At 42.9% G+C, this 19,317-nt stretch overlaps 1 protein-coding gene across 2 annotated transcripts in view; it reads left to right on the top strand.

Annotated features, from left to right (window-relative positions):
- TACC1 (transforming acidic coiled-coil containing protein 1) overlaps positions 1-19,317 on the top strand; it is a 106,853-nt gene that overhangs the window by 10,117 nt on the left and 77,419 nt on the right. Inside the window, exon 1 of one of the 2 annotated variants that reach the window (XM_024765092.1) lies at positions 1,486-1,563. The exons of the other annotated variant lie outside the window; for it this stretch is intronic. The gene's annotated coding sequence lies outside the window, so the exon portion shown is untranslated. Of the gene's footprint in view, positions 1-1,485; positions 1,564-19,317 lie in introns of those variants that run through there. 2 annotated transcript variants of the gene reach the window in all.

Genomic DNA, 19,317 nt, shown 5'->3' with positions numbered 1-19,317 from the left:
AAGGAAGTTGAAAAATTCAAAGCTAAGACTACACAGACCAAATCCTGTTTGGAAATGTCCCCTCCCTTGAACATGGGAAAAACAAATCAACAGCACTCCCTACCGATCTGTGTATATACCATACCTGGCAAGGTACGACACTTTTATTTTCTTCAATCCCAACTCCTATGGGCGCCCCTGGGTTTTTATCTGCAGATGTGCAATTCTGCTTTCTCTGCAGGAAGGTGGAAAACTTCCAGAAGAAGGAGTGGCTCTGATGCTTTGTTCTACCTGTGCTTACTTTTGCTTTTATTTAACCTGTTGAAGGTTAAAAGCCTGTTTTAGTCTTGTAACTTGGCAGCTCTGCCTGGCTCACAAATGTCCTAAGATAAACAAGCGAGGTCTGTATATAACCTCTCAGGACAGTCATAGCTTCCAAGCCAAAAGAACTTTTAATATTTACTTTGACTCTCTTTGGAGACTTCCTCTGAATGTTTGCTTCTGCTTTGAAGCATTTTCAGACTCCATAGACCCTGTTTATTTTGCCCAGCCAGAGAACAGTGGCATTTTTTTCTTATATTCACGCTCCTATTTTTGTACAATGAGCCGTGCATACTGCTTTTAATTCCAAAGGCCCACAAATTAAAGCGCTTCCTTGAACCCAGACCTCCAGTACTTTTGCCAGCCTTCTCATTTTCTTGTCCACTTTGCCGTTTCGTGGTGGAGTAAGTAAAGTCAGAACCTGCTGGCTCAGAGTAGAAATAAACTATTGGTGGATAAACCCTCCTGACCCTCCCACCCCCAGGACCAGACAATGGGGTTGGAATCCATGTTTAAATACCCAATGGTTGCACCAGGTCACTACCCCAAAGTTATAGGAGACCCACAGAAGTACTTAGAGTTACTATTCCAAGAAGACATTTGGCGGTTTCTGAATCCAGGACTTTTGAATTATAGGCAGGTTCTGTCTCTGAACACAAAGCTGGAGCACACATAAATAGTCTGCTTAAAAAAAAAAAATTCAATAAAAAGTCCACAAAGCATGTACTGTCCCTGAAGCATTCTGTAGGAATAGAAGTGACAAGTAAATGAAATAAAAAAACAAAAGAAGTTTTTTTTTTAAGTGCTTTCATTCCTCTCCCTGAGGATACAGACTGAAATTGTCAACCTGGCAGCTGCTTCCACAGGAGGAGACGAAGGTCACAGGTCTGAAGCGGGAGCTGTCTTCTAGAAACTGCCCTCTTTCGATGGGTGACAGTTGCATCACCTTGAAATAGGAGAACACTTTTTTGTTTTTCTTTTCCCTCCAGAATTCAACTTTACTAGCACGGTGTGTTAAAGAGCAATCACAGAGTGGCTGTTGGAATTATAGAGGAATTTCTGAGAATTAGCCTTAGGCAAAAGGCATTTGGCTGGAAACTTGCACTGAAAACTTACCTTGCAAGTCAGCATGTGATTTCCACCTGACTTAATTTTCCTCAGTCCCAAGGGTTCCAAGGCCAGAGAAAAGGTCCTGGTCTGGGTGGCTGGCCTGTTTGCTCTTCAGAGTCAACTGGGAATAAATTCAAAGACAAATCAACAAAGGTAACTTCTCCCTTTGACACTGAGTATAACTGGGAGGGTTTCTTAAGTAAAATTTTTTGTTTTCTCATCAAAATAACAGATATGCAATCTTTTTATTTGGTTTAAGTGTGAATGAAAGAGATAAGGATTGAGGAAAACACAAAGGACTGGGCAGGGGTGGGGAAATCTGAGTCATGGTTTTAGCTTCTGTCTCTTGACCTGGGGCATGTTGCTGGGCCTTGGTTGACATATTAAAAGAAGAAGGTGGAACTAGATGGCCCCTAAAAGCCTTTCCAGTCTGTTCTAGGAATCAGTCTCTTAGTTTTTATTTTTTGTTATCTTTAGGCCAAAACAAGGATGCAAGGTAGAATTAGGGTATAGATTTGCAAGAGGGTCATCTTTTTTAAAAAAATTTTCTTTTAATTAATTTTTATTGGAGTCTAGTTGATTTACAATGTTGTGTTAGTTTCTGCTGTACAGCAAAGTGAATCAGTTATACATATCCATATATCCATTCTTTTTTAGATTCTTTCCCCATATAGGTCATTACAGAGTACTGAGTAGAGTTCCCTGTGCTATACAGTAGGTCCTTATTAGTTATCTATTTTATATATAGTAGTGTGTATATGTCAATTCCAATCTCCCAGTTTATCCCTCCCCCCTTCCCCCTTGGTAACCATAAGTTTGTTTTCTACATCTGTGACTCTATTTCTGTTTTGTAAATAAGTTCATTTGTACCATTTTTTAAAGATTCCACATATAAGCAATATCATATGATATTTGTCTTTCTTGCAAGAGGGTCATCTTGTGGCTGGTAGCAGGCTTCAGATGACTCACCTCATCCAATATGTTTGCAAAGATGAACTGAGATCAAGACGGGCATCAGGGTAGGCATTTATGTATATTTGTCAAATGAATGAGTGAATCAATCAATCAGTCAGGATAGTATTGAGGGAGAAGGGAATGAAGTCCTTCCACTGGTGGAAGTTTATTTGGGGTAGGGCATAGATTTGCTTAGCAGTGATGGCTGGGGAGAGGTTTTATGGACAGATTCAGCCAGAGCTGAACTTCAGGACTGGGAAATGTTAGGGTTAAGACTAGTTTACATAGCACTCTTTATCTATAGAATAAAATAGAGTGATTGCTGGCAGGCTGCTAAGTACTACAGTTTTTCCAACTACAGGTGGTTTAACTACAAGATAATGGGACTCTTCTTCTCCCCAGTTTAATAACCAGAATATTGATTAGTATTTGCTTTGGCTGAGTCTTACAGAAATCCAAACTTATAGTGGCTAAACAACATGTAAGTTTATTTTTCTTTCACATAAATGAGATCTGTAGGTAGGCAATTCAGGGCAGGCTTAGAGGTTCCAAGGTGTTATGGATTAGCATCCTTCAACCTCAAGTTGAAGTATGGCTGCATGAACTCAGCTATCCCATCAGCATTCCAGCCAGCAGGCAAAAGAAAGAGCCAATAAAGGGCTCACCTCCTGTCTTAGTCCGTTTGGGCTGCTATTACAAACTATCACAGACTGGGTCATTTATAGACAACAGAAATTTATTTCTCATAATTTTGGAGGCTGGAAGTCTGAGATCAGGGCGCCAGCATGGCTGCATTTCAGTGAGGGCCCTCTTCCTGGTCCATAGCTGGTGCCTTCTAGCTGTGTCCTCCCATGGTGGAAGGGGCAAGGGGTCTCTCTGGAGCCTCTTTTTTAAGGGCACTGATCCCATTCATGAGGGCTTTACCTCCATGATTTAAGCATCTCCCAAAGTCTCCACCTCCTAATACCATCACCTTTGGAGGTTCGGGTTTTAACCTATGAATTTTAGGGGGATACAAACGACCATAGTACCACCCCACTTGCCATGAATGATACTCCTTGGAAGTTGAATTTGACACTTCTTTTTTTTTTTTTTTTTTTTTTTCTTTTTTTGCGGTACGCGGGCCTCTCACTGTTGTGGCCTCTCCCGTTGCGGAGCACAGGCTCCAGACGCGCAGGCTCAGCGGCCGGTGCCCACGGGCCCAGCCGCTCCGGGGCATGTGGGATCTTCCCGGACGAGGGGCACGAACCCGTGTCCCCTGCATCGGCAGGCGGACTCTCAACCACTGCGCCACCGGGGAAGCCCTTGACACTTCTATTGTCATCCCATTGACCAAAACTTAATTACATGACCACACCTAAGTGCAATGGAGACCGGGAAACATAACTTTTATTTATAATACGTAAAAATCAGCTTTTTTTGGTTTAAGAGAGAGGGGGAGGACAGATATTAGGGAATATTAGTCTGTCACCCTGAGAGATTACACACTTATTCCAGTTATGCAATGAAGCTCCTTTTGTTCAACTCCTTTGGTCCTTATCCCTTAAAATCATCTTCAGGGCCCATAGTAAATTATTTTCAGTATTCTAAATCTTTACCCTGGGGAGGTGAATTTGATTTTTGAAAGCAGGCCAGGGTCACTCAGGACAACTGTGATGAGTAAGGTGGGTGATAAAGCTGAGAATTACCATTTCATAAGAATGAGATATGGGCTTGTATATTTGGATATTATAGGCTATACTGGGCATTAGGATCATTCCTACAGAAAACAACTCTAGAACCCGGACATAATACATAAAGCGATTCACTGAAGGTACTGAAGAGGGAACAGAAGTAGGTAGATTCTGGTGTTGCATGTAGCTTGGAGAAGAGGAGATAAGGAGTCATACAAGTAGTCCCTCTGCCTCAGCTTTTAGTGCGGGGCTAAGTGTAGTCCACACAGTGGCTTGTGTAATAGAGACATCCATGAAAAACTCCCGAGCCCTGCTGTTCTGGAGAATGAGAGAAGTGAAGCCAGGAGATGATGAATGCTGAAAAAGTGGGGGAACCCAGAAAGGAAAGAGCCAAAGAGGGGATCCCTACACCAAATCACTGGCCAACCCCTGAACCACACATGCACAGAAAACACTCAAAGCAGCTCAGCTACACAGAAGGTCTGCACTCAGACTGGAGCTGCCACCCCAAGAAACAGGGTTTGGAGTTCAAGCCCAACAAAAAAATTATCTGCTAAAACAAAGGAAAAACAACTCTCACCAGAGAAAAATAATGGAATCTGAAATCTCCACAGCTTAGTATTCATGATGTCCAAGATGCAGTCCAAAATTATCCGACCAATGGATACTAATAAACTAACACTAATATTAGTCTCTAACATCTGAAAAATCAACATAATTCAAAAAATTAATAGAATATAGAGGAAAACCAATATGATTATTTTAATAAGTGCAGAAATAGCATTTGTCAAAATTCAACACCCATTTATCATAAAAAAATGTCTTAGTAAATTATGAATTAAAAAAAAAACTTTTGGGACTTCCCTCATAGTCCAGTGGCTAAGACTCCGTGCTCCCAATGCAGGGGGCCTGGGTTCGATCCCTGGTCAGGGAACTAGATCCCACATGCTGCAACTAAGACCCGGCACAGCCAAATAAATACATAAATAAAAGTATTTAAAAAAAAAAAAACAACTTTATCGGGCTTCCCTGGTGGCGCAGTGGTTGAGAGTCCGCCTGCCAATGCAGGGGACGTGGGTTCGTGCCCCAGTCCGGGAAGATCCCACAAGCCGCAGAGCGGCTGGGCCCGTGAGCCGTGGCCGCTGAGCCTGCGCGTCTGGAGCCTGTGCTCCGTGACAGGAGAGGCCACAACAGTCAGAGGCTCGCGTACGGCCAAAAACAAAACAAAACAAAACAAAAACTTTCTCAACCGCATCTACAAAATCAGATAGCTAATGTACTACAATGTGAAGGATTTTATGCTTTCTACCTAGGATCAGGAACAAGGCAAGGATGTTGACTAGTTTTTTTTTAACATTGTATAGAAGGGCCTAGTCAGTGCAGCAAGGCAAGGGAAAAAAAGTATACAGATTATAAAGGAAGAAGTAAAATTGTCTTTATTTGCAAGTGATATCATATAGAAAACCCTAAGGAACACCCAAAAAAGCTATTAGAAGTAATAAGTGAGTTTAGCAAGGTTGCAGGATACAATATACAAAAGTCAATTGTATTTCTATATACTAGCAACTAACATTTAGAAAGTAAAATTATAAAACAACTCCATTTACAATACCATAAAAACACTTAGGAATAAATTTGGCAAAAGATATGTAAGATCTGTAGGCTAAAGGCTACAAAACATTATGGGAAATTCAAGAACATCTACATAAATAGAGAGCTGTACCATGTCCATGGATCAGAAGTCTCAAAATTGTTAAACTGGCAATCCTCCTCGTATTAGTCAATAGAATCAATATAATCCCTTTGGAAATCCAATCACTGGGATTTAAAATTTTTTTAATTTAATTAAATTTTTAAAAAGAAATTTATAAGTTTATTTTGAAATTTATGCAGTAACACAAAGGACCTGGAATAGTCAAAACTATTTTGAAAATTGAGAACAATGTTGGAGCACTTACACTACCTGATTTCAAGAACAGTATGTGACTCTTAAGTAGTAAATCCAGTGTTTTTGGGTTTTTTTGCGGTACGCGGGCCTTGTCGGGCCGGCGCGCTGCAGAGCACGAGCGGGCGCAGCCGGGGCGCCGCGCTCCGAGCTATGGGAGGCGCCCACTCTCAGAGCCCGAGGGGCCGGGAGCCGGCCGCGGAGAGGCCCCCGAGACCCCGAGAGATCGCGTGAGTCCCAGAGCCCCCCGCCTCCCGCCCCCAGATCCCCGGGCCGCCGTTCGGGGCTTTGCATGCCGGCCGGGGATGGGAGCGCACGGCTCCCGTCCCACCAGGGCTGGGAAGGTGGGGCTCCCGCTGGCGCCCGCGGGGCGCAAGGGCACAGGGGTGGGCCTGGTGGGACATCCCGCCCCGAGCCTCGCCCTGCAGTGCCCCGGGGGCGCTGGGCCACGACCCACAGCGACAGAATCGCGCCCAGGCGGGGCTGCTGTCCCGCGCCCCTTCGCGCTGCGCGGGTGGGACATGGGGACCCCGAGGTTTTCCAGACTTGTCCAAGCAGGAAGACGCACGTGTCCCTAAAGGGCTCAGAAACACTCCAGAGACAGATCTAGTTGCAGGGAGGAGTAGATATTAGAAGGGTTCTCGAGTCTCCAAGATAACGCGGCTCGTGTTGGCCTTCAGGGTCCAGGAATTTGATGCAGTGCTCGCTGTTCGCAAAAACTCCCTCTCTTGTTTGCTCCGAGGGCTTCACGATGATCTCAGAGAAAGGGCTGTATTGTAACAGCAGCAATTAGGCTTTTGTTCTGGGACAGCAACAATTGGGGACACCAAGTACTGAAATGCTCCGAAGGGACATTTTTAGAGAACGTGATTTCGAGCAAGTTGCACGGTTTGGAAGATGGCCTTGCTTCTTATCACAGGGAGGATGCGTCGATAACTATATATTTATTTGAGAACCCAAACGATCTTTAAGCGTATACTTAAAAATGTTTAAAGGGGGTGCGTGTCTTGCAAGTGAGGTAATGTCAAGGAATCCACACTCTGTTTGAATTCAGCCAATGCCAAAGCTATTTAGTTTGAGAAAGATACACTTAGCCATCACATATAGGCAGCCTGGGCCGTGGGAGGGCTTTTTTTGGATTATCTTTTCAAGGCAAAGTATCTTCTGGAATACTCAGATGATAGACGTGTTAGTTGTTCCTTCTTATGTTTACATATGATTAGTAATCTAAACTTAGTTCAGGCATCTTATTAATCATACGAATAGCTGAGAATTATTGAGCACGAAAAATGTGCCGAACCCTGTTCTAAACACTCTGGGTGTTATTTAATCCCCAAGAACACTGAGTTAGTTTCTATTATTGCCCTCATTTTATTGGTGAGGAAACTGAAGTAAAAGAGATGTGACTCGTCCAAGGTCACAGAGCTAAAACGTGGTGGACCCTGCTTGTCTGACTCCAGAAATCCTGGTGCAGCCACTTCCCACAGGAGAGTTGGGACTGACTTAGGAAACAAACTGTTATCTCAGCTGGCAGAACACACCCCCATTTTCCCCTTTAATTCCTCCCGAATAAGGGAGGAATCTGAATTAGCAATGCTTATGCCTAATGAGGAAAAACTGCCGAAGTTGATTTAACTTTTTAAAAAGTTAAGAGGCAGTGTAACACTGAGACGAAGTTTCAAGTTTTGGTGGCAGATTGCCCTGGGTTGAATTCTAGGCTCTGCTCCTTAACAGCTGGAGCTCTTTTATCTCTTCCTTAACCTCTCTGGGTCTGTTTCCTTGTATGTAAAATGGTAATGAAGACAGTGTCCACTTCACAGGCTGTTCTAAGGATGACATAAGATCATGTATATATGAATAACAAGTTAGAGTTTTATCTCTGAGCAGTAAGTTGTTTTAGCCAAGGATGACAGCTGACTATTTAATCTTTGTGAGCACGTGGCTGGTGTAGCTCAAAAGTAAACCCTTAAATCATTCTCTGAAAGGATGCTGAAGCAATGAACTCAGGGCTTCCTGTGTAGGATTCAGTTGTCAGGGTGAGGAACCGATTCTTAATTGTCAAATTATCCTGTGCTTTGGCAGTAGGTAGAGGATCTCTCTCTCTCTCCAATGAGGTTCTGCATGTGCCTTATATATTTAGCTAAACTTGCCTAAAGATAAACATAAAAGCCATCCTTGGTCTAAACCTGGGAATACCGCCCAGGGATGCCCTATCCTACTGGAGTGAGTACATTTAGAAGGACGAAACGCACGTAGGCAGTGTTGGGAGCGTGCAGGCTTAATGCGTCAGCCCCACAAACCACTTGGTGCAGACCAGCTGCAAGTCGAGAAATATGAGCTTCGATGCCTGTGATGTATATACGTGAAAAGCAAAAAGCATGCTTTTAATCCAAATCCTGGCTCATTCGGATGTACAGCCACAAGGGTCTCCACGGTCATTGTTAATGTCACCCGGCTGCAGATTTCCTGCCGGACACATGGCTGCCATGGATAACCCTGACCTCAAGGAAGTTCCCCTAACTCAGGCCATTGCATTTTCAAAATCTATTGTTCCTTTTTTAAAAAATAAAAATAAATACACGAAAACCTCACAAACGTTGCATGAATACTGGCATTTGTCTTTTGAGGGAGAAAATTATGTTTCAGAGTGTTCACAATTTATATTTCAGAAAAACTTAATCAAGTAGGAAAATTAACCAGACAAATCTGTCTTAACAGAACTCTACTGCGAAATATAAACAGGTATGGATGTGCGTGAAGAGAAAGGTCTGATTTTAAGATAAAACACATTATTATTGAAAACTGTAGCAGTCTACCTTCCCCAAACCAGAGGAAACAAATGAGCCAGCCTTCATTTATACAAAGAGGGCTGCTCACATGGTGATTAAGAGCAGAAGCTGTGGAGTCAGGCTGACCTGGGCTGGAATTCCAGCAAGATGGCTCGCTAGCTTAGGTCAGGAAGCTTTGGAAAATAATCACTTAACTCTTCAGTTGGGCAGATATCTGCATCTTTAAAATGGCAATAATTATCATATCTACCTTATGAAATGGTGTGTATTATTAGTGCAGGGCCTGGTACCTAAGATGTGCTTAATACCTGAGTTACCGGAATTCCCCTACATACAAACGAGTTCCGTTCTGAGAGTGCGTTTGTAAATCCAATTTGTTCGTTAAGTCCAACGAAGTTAGCCCAGGTACCCAGCTAACACAATTGGCTATGTAGTGCTGTACTGGAACAGGTTTATAATAGTTTTCACACAAATAATACATAAAAAGCAAACAGAAAAAATAAAGACAACATTTTTAATCTTACAGTACGGTACCTTGAAAAGTACAGTAGAACAGTACAACAGCCGGCATACAGGGGCACGTTCACATCTTTGAAAGTTCGCAACTTGAAGGTTCGTATGTAGGGGACTTAGTGTATCATTAGTACATTCACATGTGTATGTACCTATATATCAGGTGCTACGCTAGATTCTGTGGGATGTATATTTTTGAGTAAGGCTGGATCTCTTCTGAAGGGAGGGTTGACTTGTGTGCTGATTCAGCAAGGCCTCTTGGAGAAGCAAGACAATGGCTTTTTAGAGTTAACTTTTTCCACAATTAATTTCCCTTTTCCAGAAAGAAGCACTATCCCGAGGATGGACCTGTGTTTGGGGATATGGTAGTTTGGTGAAATGTTTGTAAACAGTGACTCCTTAGTTGATCATTTTCGGCAATGGGGTCAAAGTGGGTTTCCTAAGAGCAGTAAATAATTTGCAGAGAGGTTTGAAGAATGACATAAAGGAGAACCTATTTTTCAGTAGGGAATATGGCATGTAACTAATTCATCTAGAGCTTGTTGAGTTTGTCCACCTGGGATGAACAATAATGCACTTGTTGTCAATTCTTTCAGTTAAATTTCTAGGCCAGTCTTTGTTTGCATTTGGAATGTATCCTAATGGAATAGGTCGGTGGTGAAGTCAGGAGGAGTTTCTGAGGTCTCGAGTGTTTTTGCCATGAGGTTTTCTGATCATATGAATTACATGTAGGTTCTACAATGTTCTGGAGAACTGCAGGGCCAGTTGGGAACAGTTGAGCCTCTTGATGGACAGACATCCTGACATGAAGAGGGAGGTGCTGGCTTTGAAGTTTTAGACACAGGAAAGCAGGACTCAAAATAAGTAAACTGAGGAAGCAACGCTCTTGAACCCACTGCTTTCAAATTCATATTGTTCACCACCTCCTCACCACACAATTTTTATTGTCATTAAAAACATTTAGGTCCCCAATTGCTGTAAAAAATTTTCAAACATCCATCTAAAATGTTTTGGTGTACAGTTAAGAGAAAGACTTACAGAAAGTTTGTGGAAAAGACCCAGAAAAACCAGCTAAATGAAGAAATGTTAAAAGAAGTGTAGTATTTAGCTTGAAGGAGGGACTGGAGAGATGGTGGAAGTATATAATTTTTAGGGGATGTTGGTGGCGTGTATCTCTGATGAAGCCAACCCAACAGGAAATGGTTTGAACTGCAGGACAAGGGAATTATTTGTGTGTGTATGTTGAGTTTAGATAGCACAACTTCTAGACTGTGAGGGTAGTTGATATACCAAAAAGAGTTAATAAGGGAAGAAAAACCCCTTTCTGCAAATCATTAAAAGGTAAGAGAGATAATCTAACAAGGATTGAGACTCCAAGGGGGTTTGGGTCTAGTTTTGCTCCACAATTTCTGCTCTTTTAGCTTCAGTGGCGCCCCACCCCTACCTCTACCCTACGGCTTCTCCCGGCTGGTACAAGTTTCCGTGTTAAAAATCAAGAAGAGAAAGGGTGGGGGGCACAGCTGCTGGTGTCCTGAGCTAGCGAAGTGGGTTATTTAATATCTGAGTTGGCTGGTAGCCAGAGTGGGCTGCAGGGTGTGTGAATTTGTTAACCCAAGGTCAGGAGATGAACTGGTAGCACCCTGAATGGCCATGGAACGTGGAGGTCCATCTTCTGAAGAAGTTCACTCTGGCTCCTATGGGATGCTTTTTTTTTTTGCAATTTTTTTTTTATTGTCGTAAAATATACGTAAGATAAAATTCACCATTTTAATCATTTTTAAGTGTCCAATTAAGTCCATTTACAATGTGGTATAACCATCACAACTATCCATTTACACTTTTTCATCATCCCAAAGAGAAACTCTGCATCCATTAAAAAATCACTCCCCATACTTCCCTCCACCAGCCCCTGCTACCTCTATTCTACTTTCTGTCTCTATCTGCCTATTCCTCACATAAGTGGAATCATATAATATTTGTCCTTTTGTGTCTGGCTTACTTAACTTAGAATCATGTCCTGAGGGTTCATGCATGTTGTAGCATGTGTCAGAGTTTCATTCCTTTTTATTGCTGAATAATATTCCCTTGTATGTATAGACCACATTCTGTTTATCCATTCCTCTGTTGATAGACACTTGGGTTGCCTCCACCTTTTGGCAACTGTGTATGATGCTGGTATGAACATTGGTGTACAAGTATCCGATTGAGTCCCTGCTTTTAATTCTTTGGGGGTATTTGCCTAGGAATAGAATTGCTGGGTCATGTGGTAACTCTATGGTTAACTTTTTGAGGAACCAGCAAACTGTGTTCCACAGGACTTTATTCCATTGACCTATAGCTCTATCTTTATGCCAGTACCACACTGTTTTGATTACTGTAGCTTTGTAATAGGTTTTATTTTATTTTTTAAAATAAATGTATTTATTTTTGGCTGTGTTGGGTCTTCGTTGCTGTGTGTGGGCTTTCTCTAGTTGCAGCGAGCAGGGGCTACTCTTCGTTGCAGTGCATGGGCTTCTCATTGCGGTGGCTTCTCTTGTTGCGGAGCACAGGCTCCAGGCATGTGGGCTTCAGTAGTTGTGGCACGCAGGCTCAGTAGTTGTGGCACATGGGCTTAGTTGCTCCACGGCATGTGGGATCTTCCCGGACCAGGGCTCGAACCTGTGTCCCTTGCATTGGCAGGCGGATTCTTAATCACTGCGCTACCAGGGAAGCCCCTATAGTAGGTTTTAAAATTAGGAAGTTTTAGTCCTTCAGCTTTGTTCTTTTTCAAAATTATTTTAGCTCTTTGGGGTTTCTTGAGGTTTGTTTTTGGTTTTGTGTTTTAATATCTCTCTCTCTCTCTCTCTTTCTCTCTGTCTCTGTCTCTCTGAGTTTTTCTTCTTGGCTGGTGGCAGTCAGCAGCCTTCACGAGAGAATGCTGGACCGCCTTCAGCTTGTGTGTGCTGCCCCAGAAATTCTCTTTCCCTGCCCTCCCCTTTACCCCCTCTCCAGCCAGACTTTTCACCCCAAGATATGAACCTGTTTGTGAGTCAGACACTCGGGCACTGAGTATCCAAAGAGGACCCAGATGTGGGGAGGAGCCCGGGAGGGATGGGCAGGAGACTGGAGTCACTGTGCAGGTCAGAGGTACCAAGAGTTGAGCATCAGGGACCCCCCTGTTCCCAGGGGAGAAGCTGACCCTGGAAGGAGTCTTGAAGGATGAGTGAGTGGCCAGGGAAGGGGGGTCAGGGGTGGGCAGGCCAGGTGAGGAAAGCATGGCAGATCGTGGCCCAATGTGTCACGATCCATCCTGTCTGGGCAGTGGGGAGGGTTTGGGGTAGGGTGGGTGTGGAATGGACGGGGGATTGGGAAACAGTGAGTCTGGAGAGGTGAAGAAGAGCTGTGTGCTGGGGGCTTTGTGGCTGGCTGGGAGTTTGGACTTAATTCCAGGAGCCATAGATGATGGTTTGCCAAGCCCTGGACTGAACTGGGGAGAAATATTCTCACCGAGAGGCTCAACCACATGTAGGGGTACCTGTGATTCTCCTCAGCACCTCATCACCCACCCAGGCATCACATCCTGGGCGCTAGATTTTCCTTTTTCAACCTCTTACTTCATCTTCATTTTTGTATATTAGCAATTCAGTAACACATATAAACGTTTTCTTCTTTTCATTTTTCTTGTTTTCCAAATTTTCTACAACAAACACATTTTCCTCTGATAGTCATAATGTACTTTAAAAAAAAAAAAGCCTGAAAATTTAGAAAACCCAGAAAACTGAAGAAAATAAACCACTCATAATCTCATCACCCAGAGATGACTGTTAATATGTTGGTACATTTTATTAGTCTCTTTTTTTCCCAGTAAATATAATTTTCAACAGTAGGGTTATACTATATGTGTTTTGCATTCTGATTTTTTCACTTAACATTATAAACATTTCTCTGTATCATTATACTGAATTTTAAAATGTCATTTTATTGCTTGCTGAATGGTACACTATGTGCATATATTATAATTAATTTAATTTTTACCAAATGGTTGACATTTAGGTTGGTTGCCGTTTTTGATCATATAAGTAATACAGTTAATAAATATTCTTATAATTCTTTGTGCATCTCTGATTAATAATTAGGACACATTCCTTGAAGTTTAATTATAGGGTCAAAAACGCAAGTATTTGAAAAGTTATATTTTGTTATATATTAGTATATATTGTCAGATTATTCCCCCAAAAGTCATCCCAAATTATATTCCCCCCCCCTTAGCAGTATAGCGTACTTTCCATATGCTCATAGCATCCTTCCCAAGCTAGGCACTATCATTTTCAATCTTTGCCAGTTTGGTAAGAGAAAAATGTGTAATCTTGGTTTGATTTCTTAAATTCTTCGTCAGTGAGAGTGAACTTTTTCCCCTATGTTTAGTAGCCATTTGTAATTTCTAATGTATTTCTCTTTGCCAGTTTTGTACTAAGGTACTAATTTTTCTGTACTTATTTGTGAGAATTCTTTATATGATGAAGCCAGTTACTTATTGAGCACTTACTACATGCTAGGCACATGTTAGTCTCTCACATGCATTAACTCATATGATTCTCAAAATAACTCTATAAGCTAGGTGCAGTTTTACATTTCCACTTTACACATGAAGAAACAGGTATAGAGAGGTTAATTAACTTGTCCCAGGTGTCACAGCTGGAGTGACAAAATTGAAATTTAAGTGGCCTCAATCCAGAGACCTACATGCCTAGCCATTTGTCTTATACAAATCTACTAACCCTTGTCCTCCATTTTTGTTTTGTTTTGTTTTGAAGGGGAGGTATTTTTAAAAATTAACCTCTTAATTTAGAACAGTTTCAGATTTACAGAAAATTTCAGCAGATGTACAGAGAGTCCTCATAGATTCCACAAGCAGTTTCCCTTATTATTAGCATCTTATATTAATATGGTACTTTTGCTACAGTTAATGAAACCATCATTGATATATTATTATTAACTAAGGTCCATACTTTTTAATTTTAATTTTTTTAACACCTTTATTATTATTATTTTTAACATCTTTAACATCTTTATTGGAGTATAATTGTGTTAGTTTCTGCTTTATAGCAAAGTGAATCAGTTATACATATACGTATGTTCCGGTACTTTGTTTAGATTTCCTTAGTTTTTACCTGATATCCTTTTTTCTGTTCCAGAACATATTACATTTAGTAGTCATGTTACTTTTTAATATAAATCAACCTATCACGTTTTCCTTTGGGGTTTCTTCCTCGGCCTTTCCCTGTCCCCAAATGAGATAACTCTTTTCTTCTGTTTGTTTCATGATGTCCTTTTCTTTATAAGAAACCATTTACTCGATCTGAAATTTCTAGAATCACTAGTGTAAGATAAGACTCTAACAATTTTTTATAAGGCTCTAGCTTTTTTTTTTCAAAATAGCTAACCAGTTACTCCAGTACTGGTATTATTAAATAATCCTTTTTCTTCCCACCAATTTGTAATACCTTTTTTTTTTTGGCCGTGACATGCAGCTTTTGGGATCTTAGTTCCCTGACCAGGGGTTGAACCCGGGCCCACGGCACTGAAAGCACCGAGTCCTAACTACTGAACCTCCAGAGAATTCCCTGTAATACCATTTTTTAAAATTCAGTGCTATAACTTGTCTTTCCTTCTGTTTAACCCTCGATGGTTTTTCTCTTTCTGTTCTCACTCATTCAGCAAATACGAATTGACTGCTTTCTTATGTTCATGGACCGGGGCACGAACCCGTGTCGCCTGCATCGGCAGGCAGACTCTCAACCACTGCGCCACCAGGGAAGCCCATCCTTTATTATTTATGTGGGAATTTACAGGGACAGAGGAAAGCATTTCTAAATGTATAAAATCTGAATATTCATTGATAGTGTTGGGGGCAGGACATTCGCCAGAGAGTTGGATGAGGGGGGGTGACCTGTGAAAGGAGCTTGGGAAAAAAAAGGACATTCATAATTGAGCTTTCCTCATAGGTTTTACACCGCCCTAGGCCACTCTGCCATCCATCTGAAGGTTTCATTTTAAACAATGTAGCTTCCTGTGCAGAAACAGCTGTGCCTTCAAATGTTCTCAGGTCATCTGCATGCTTTGGCAGGCTCACATTTTTCGTGTACAGTCTAGACTTTATTTTTCGCAGTAACATGATATAAAGTCCTACAGATTTATATAAGGAATGAAGGATTTATATAAGGATAAACCACCTCTGCTTCTGATCTTCCACCTCTTGTGCCTGTGGAGACGTGGGAACCTTGGAAAGTGCAAGAATCCCTCACTTTGACATTCCTTCATTCTCAGGATTCTTACTGTGCAGGACACTTTGGATATCGTTTTTTGTGGGGGTTTTTCGCCTGTACCTAGTACAAGTTCGCCTTAGCCAATCTTATGGTATGTCTGCTGTGAACGTTATGAATAACAGTTGTAGGCAAAAGAAATTATATTTGGCTTACTTACATTTAGGGGTATTCTGTAGCAACTTTAGAGTCATATCTATATTTTGGAGGCAGGATAGTTCTGTTTTTAATATAACCCATACATCTGTCTCGCCCTGCATGTCCCCATAAAAGCCTGACAGCATAAGATATCATTGGTCAGGATGAGAGCTCCCAGGAATCTGGCAAAGACCCTTCACTTTAGAGCAATAGCTCTGAAAACTTCATTGGGTCAGAGATCCTGTGATAACATAAAACTTTTATAGACTTTTTCCAAATGAAAATACACATACACACAGTACAGAAAAGTTACGAGAGTCAGAGATCCTGAGACACAGGCATTAGCTCGTTTAATCCTTTCATGGCCCCTATAAAGTAGATGTTAATAGCTCCATTTTACAGATGAGTAAACTGAGGCCTGGAAAAGTTGAGAAACTAAGGCTGCAGAGCTAGTAAATGGTCGAGCAGGGATTCAAGTGGACCTGGCTGAGGGAAAACAATTACTGGTCATTTCCAGAGTGGGTCAGCCACAGAACAACTTATTAACCAGCAGAGGCTTCTGTTTATCTGCTAGAAAATAAGGTTTTATGGCTCCCTCCCTACTGATAGCACAGTTTCAGGACAGTAAACGCCCATTCTGTAGACAAATACCCGTACACTGTGTTGCCTTTACACAGAGCAGATAGAATGCCTCTCCCGGGTTTCTTTGCTGAATTATTTTTGTCTGTGAGTCTTGTTTTCCTAACAACTGCAAAATGTTATGTTTCCATGGCTACCTCAAAAGTGTTCTTAAATAGGGGTTTGAGAAAACAAAACTAGGAAGGCTTGGGCAAGACATAATGGTAGGAAGATGACATGTTTTACCTGCCAGGCATCACCTTCTCAGCATTTCTGTGAGTCCAATGGTGTCTTGTCTCTGTCCCTTCCCCAGTTGCCTCCTTTGCCTTTTAAGACCTGTGATCCACTGGTTCCACCACGTGTGAAGCCATGGTTCCTGTGACGTCTCCAGTGGCCTGGAATGATGGCATCTGGGAAGACAACTCAAGTTCTGAATAACATGGGCCACCTTTACAGTTGACACCCGAAGTGCGGGTTGGCAGGTTCCACTGAGGACAAGAGTAGAACTGAGAGATGTGCCCACGTTTCAGGAGCGGCTGTTGCCGGCGGGGAGGAGGAGACAGAGGTCTCTGCAGTGGACCTCACCTGTCGTCCACCTCCGTCCCGCTTCTGGCCGGGTAGAGGGTGCTGTTCTCCAGTCGTCCCACCAGGGGGCGCCAGCCACCATCTGCTTAGTTTCTGGCCTTGGTTGGCCTGGGGTGACCAGGACGCACGGTCTTCAGCCCGCTCCTTTGCTGGGTGGGAGAAAACAAGAGAGTCTTCGGATGCTAACTTACAGTGCACGTAGGAGGAAAGGAAACAGATTAGGGAGCGAGGGAGGATGAGGCCGAGGGTTTTGGTATTTCCATTTCCTTCTGCTGGCTGGGATCCTGCATCCCCCGGGTGTCTTGTTTCTCTTCACTCCTCCGAATCTGTGGTTCAGGGCATATTTTTTGTGGCTTCTGTGGAGTTGGAACTCTTCCGCGCTCCTTTGCGTTGTTCGCTGGTGTTCGCTGGTTGAACTGCAGTATAAACACCCAGGGCTGGACGCAGAGGGGGCTCACTGTGACCTTCTGACTGATAGAAATACAAAGCTGGAAGAAAGTCTCTTCAAAAACATTTGGGGGTTGAAGGTGTGACAGAAGTTTGTGGTACCCCCTGGTGGCCGCTGTTCAGTACTTCATCCACTGAGAGAAAGGAGGAGCCCCGCATCCCCGCCCCCGCCGGCCGCTGGGTCTCCCGTGACACGGCCGGGGTATCGCCGCTCCGAGGAGTCTTCTGCAGACACCAAGACCAGACAGCTCTAGCGCTTGACCGGCTCCTCCGACATCCCTCTTTCTTAGTTTCTGTTGCCCTAGGCCCACACTTTTAAATTCCTCTTGTGTTTCTCATTCGGCAGTCTTTCCCCAGTTCAAGGCCTTTTTCTTTTAAGTAAAAGTTGTTTTTATGTCCCTGATAATAGACTGTTTTGTTTGGTTGATTCCATACCCCCGTTTGAATGGTCAGTGGGGCTGGGGAGGGTCTTGTGTTTGGGACTGAAAATGCTTGAAGGGTGTGTGTGTGTGAGGTGTGTGAGGTGTGACTGTGTGGGAGGTGTGTGTATGTATATGTGGGTGTGCAACGGTGTATGTGGTGTGGGTGTGATTATGTGTGGGAGGTGTGTGTATGTGTACGTGTGTGTGTGACTGTGTATGTGAGAAGTATGAGTGTGTATATGTGGTGTGTACCTGTGACTGTGTGAGGTTTGTGTGAGACTGGGTGTGTATGTATGTGTGGGTGTGTATGTGTGTGTGTGTGACTGTGTGGGTGTGTACGTATGTGTGGGGGTGTGTGTGACTGTGTGTGTATGTATATGTGGTGTGTGGATGTGTGTGTGTGTGTGTGACTATGTGTGGGTGTGTATGTATATGTGGTGTGTGACTATGTGTGGGTGTGTATGTATATGTGGTGTGTGTCTGTGGGTGTGTACATATGTGTGTATGTATATGTAGTGTGTGTGTGTGACTATGTGTGTATGTATATGTGGTATGTGTGTGTGTGACTGTGTGAGTTTGTATGTATATGTGGTGTGGGTGTGTATGTATATGTGGTGTGTGTGTGTAACTGTGGATGTGTATGTATATGTGGGGCGTGTGTGACTATGTGTGGGTGTGTATGTATATGTGGCGTGTGTGTGACTATGTGTGGGTGTATATGTATATGTGGCGTGTGTGTGTGACTATGTGTGGGTCTGTATGTATATGTGGTGTGGGTGTGTATGTATATGTGGGGGGGGTGTGACTGTATGGGTGTGTATGTATATGTGGTGTGTGTGTGTAACTGGATGTGTATGTATATGTGGCGTGTGTGTGTGACTATGTGTGGGTCTGTATGTATATGTGGTGTGTGTGTGTGTGGTGTGTGAGTGTGAAGGAACCCCGGTGCTGCCAGCCCCAACTTGCCCACAAGTCCTTCGTCACAAAGCAGTGACATTTCGCACATAGAGACGTCAGGAGACTGGTTTCCCCGCTGGGCTGAAGAGCTGTCTCATGTGTCTGGTACAGAGTGTGAATACTCTACTGAGAGCATCAAATCCCAGGTTCTCCGCCTTCTTTTTTTTTTTATTTTTTTTTATTTTTTTTTATTTTTTTAACATCTTTATTGGGGTATAATTGCTTTACAATGGTGTGTTAGTTTCTGATTTATAACAAAGTGAATCAGCTATACATATACATATGCTCCCATGTGTCTTCCCTCTTGCGTCTCCCTCCCTCCCACTCTCCCCATCCCACCCCTCCAGGCTGTCCCAAAGCCCCGAGCTAAAATCCCTGTGCCTTGCGGCTGCTTCCCCCTAGCTATCTACCTTACTACGTTTGTTAGTGTGTATATGTCCATGACTCTCTCTCGCCCTATCAAAACTCACCCTTCCCCCTCCCCATATCCTCAAGTCCGTTCTCCAGTAGGTCTGCGCCTCTATTCCTGTCTTATCCCTAGGTTCTTCATGACATTTTTTCCCC

Source organism: Neophocaena asiaeorientalis, unplaced genomic scaffold (assembly GCF_003031525.2).
Source record: "Neophocaena asiaeorientalis asiaeorientalis breed wild unplaced genomic scaffold, Neophocaena_asiaeorientalis_V1.1 scaffold14, whole genome shotgun sequence".
Lineage (NCBI taxonomy): Eukaryota > Metazoa > Chordata > Mammalia > Artiodactyla > Phocoenidae > Neophocaena > Neophocaena asiaeorientalis.
Note: the sequence above shows the minus strand (reverse complement) of the source record. Positions and strands in the feature narration are given on the sequence as shown.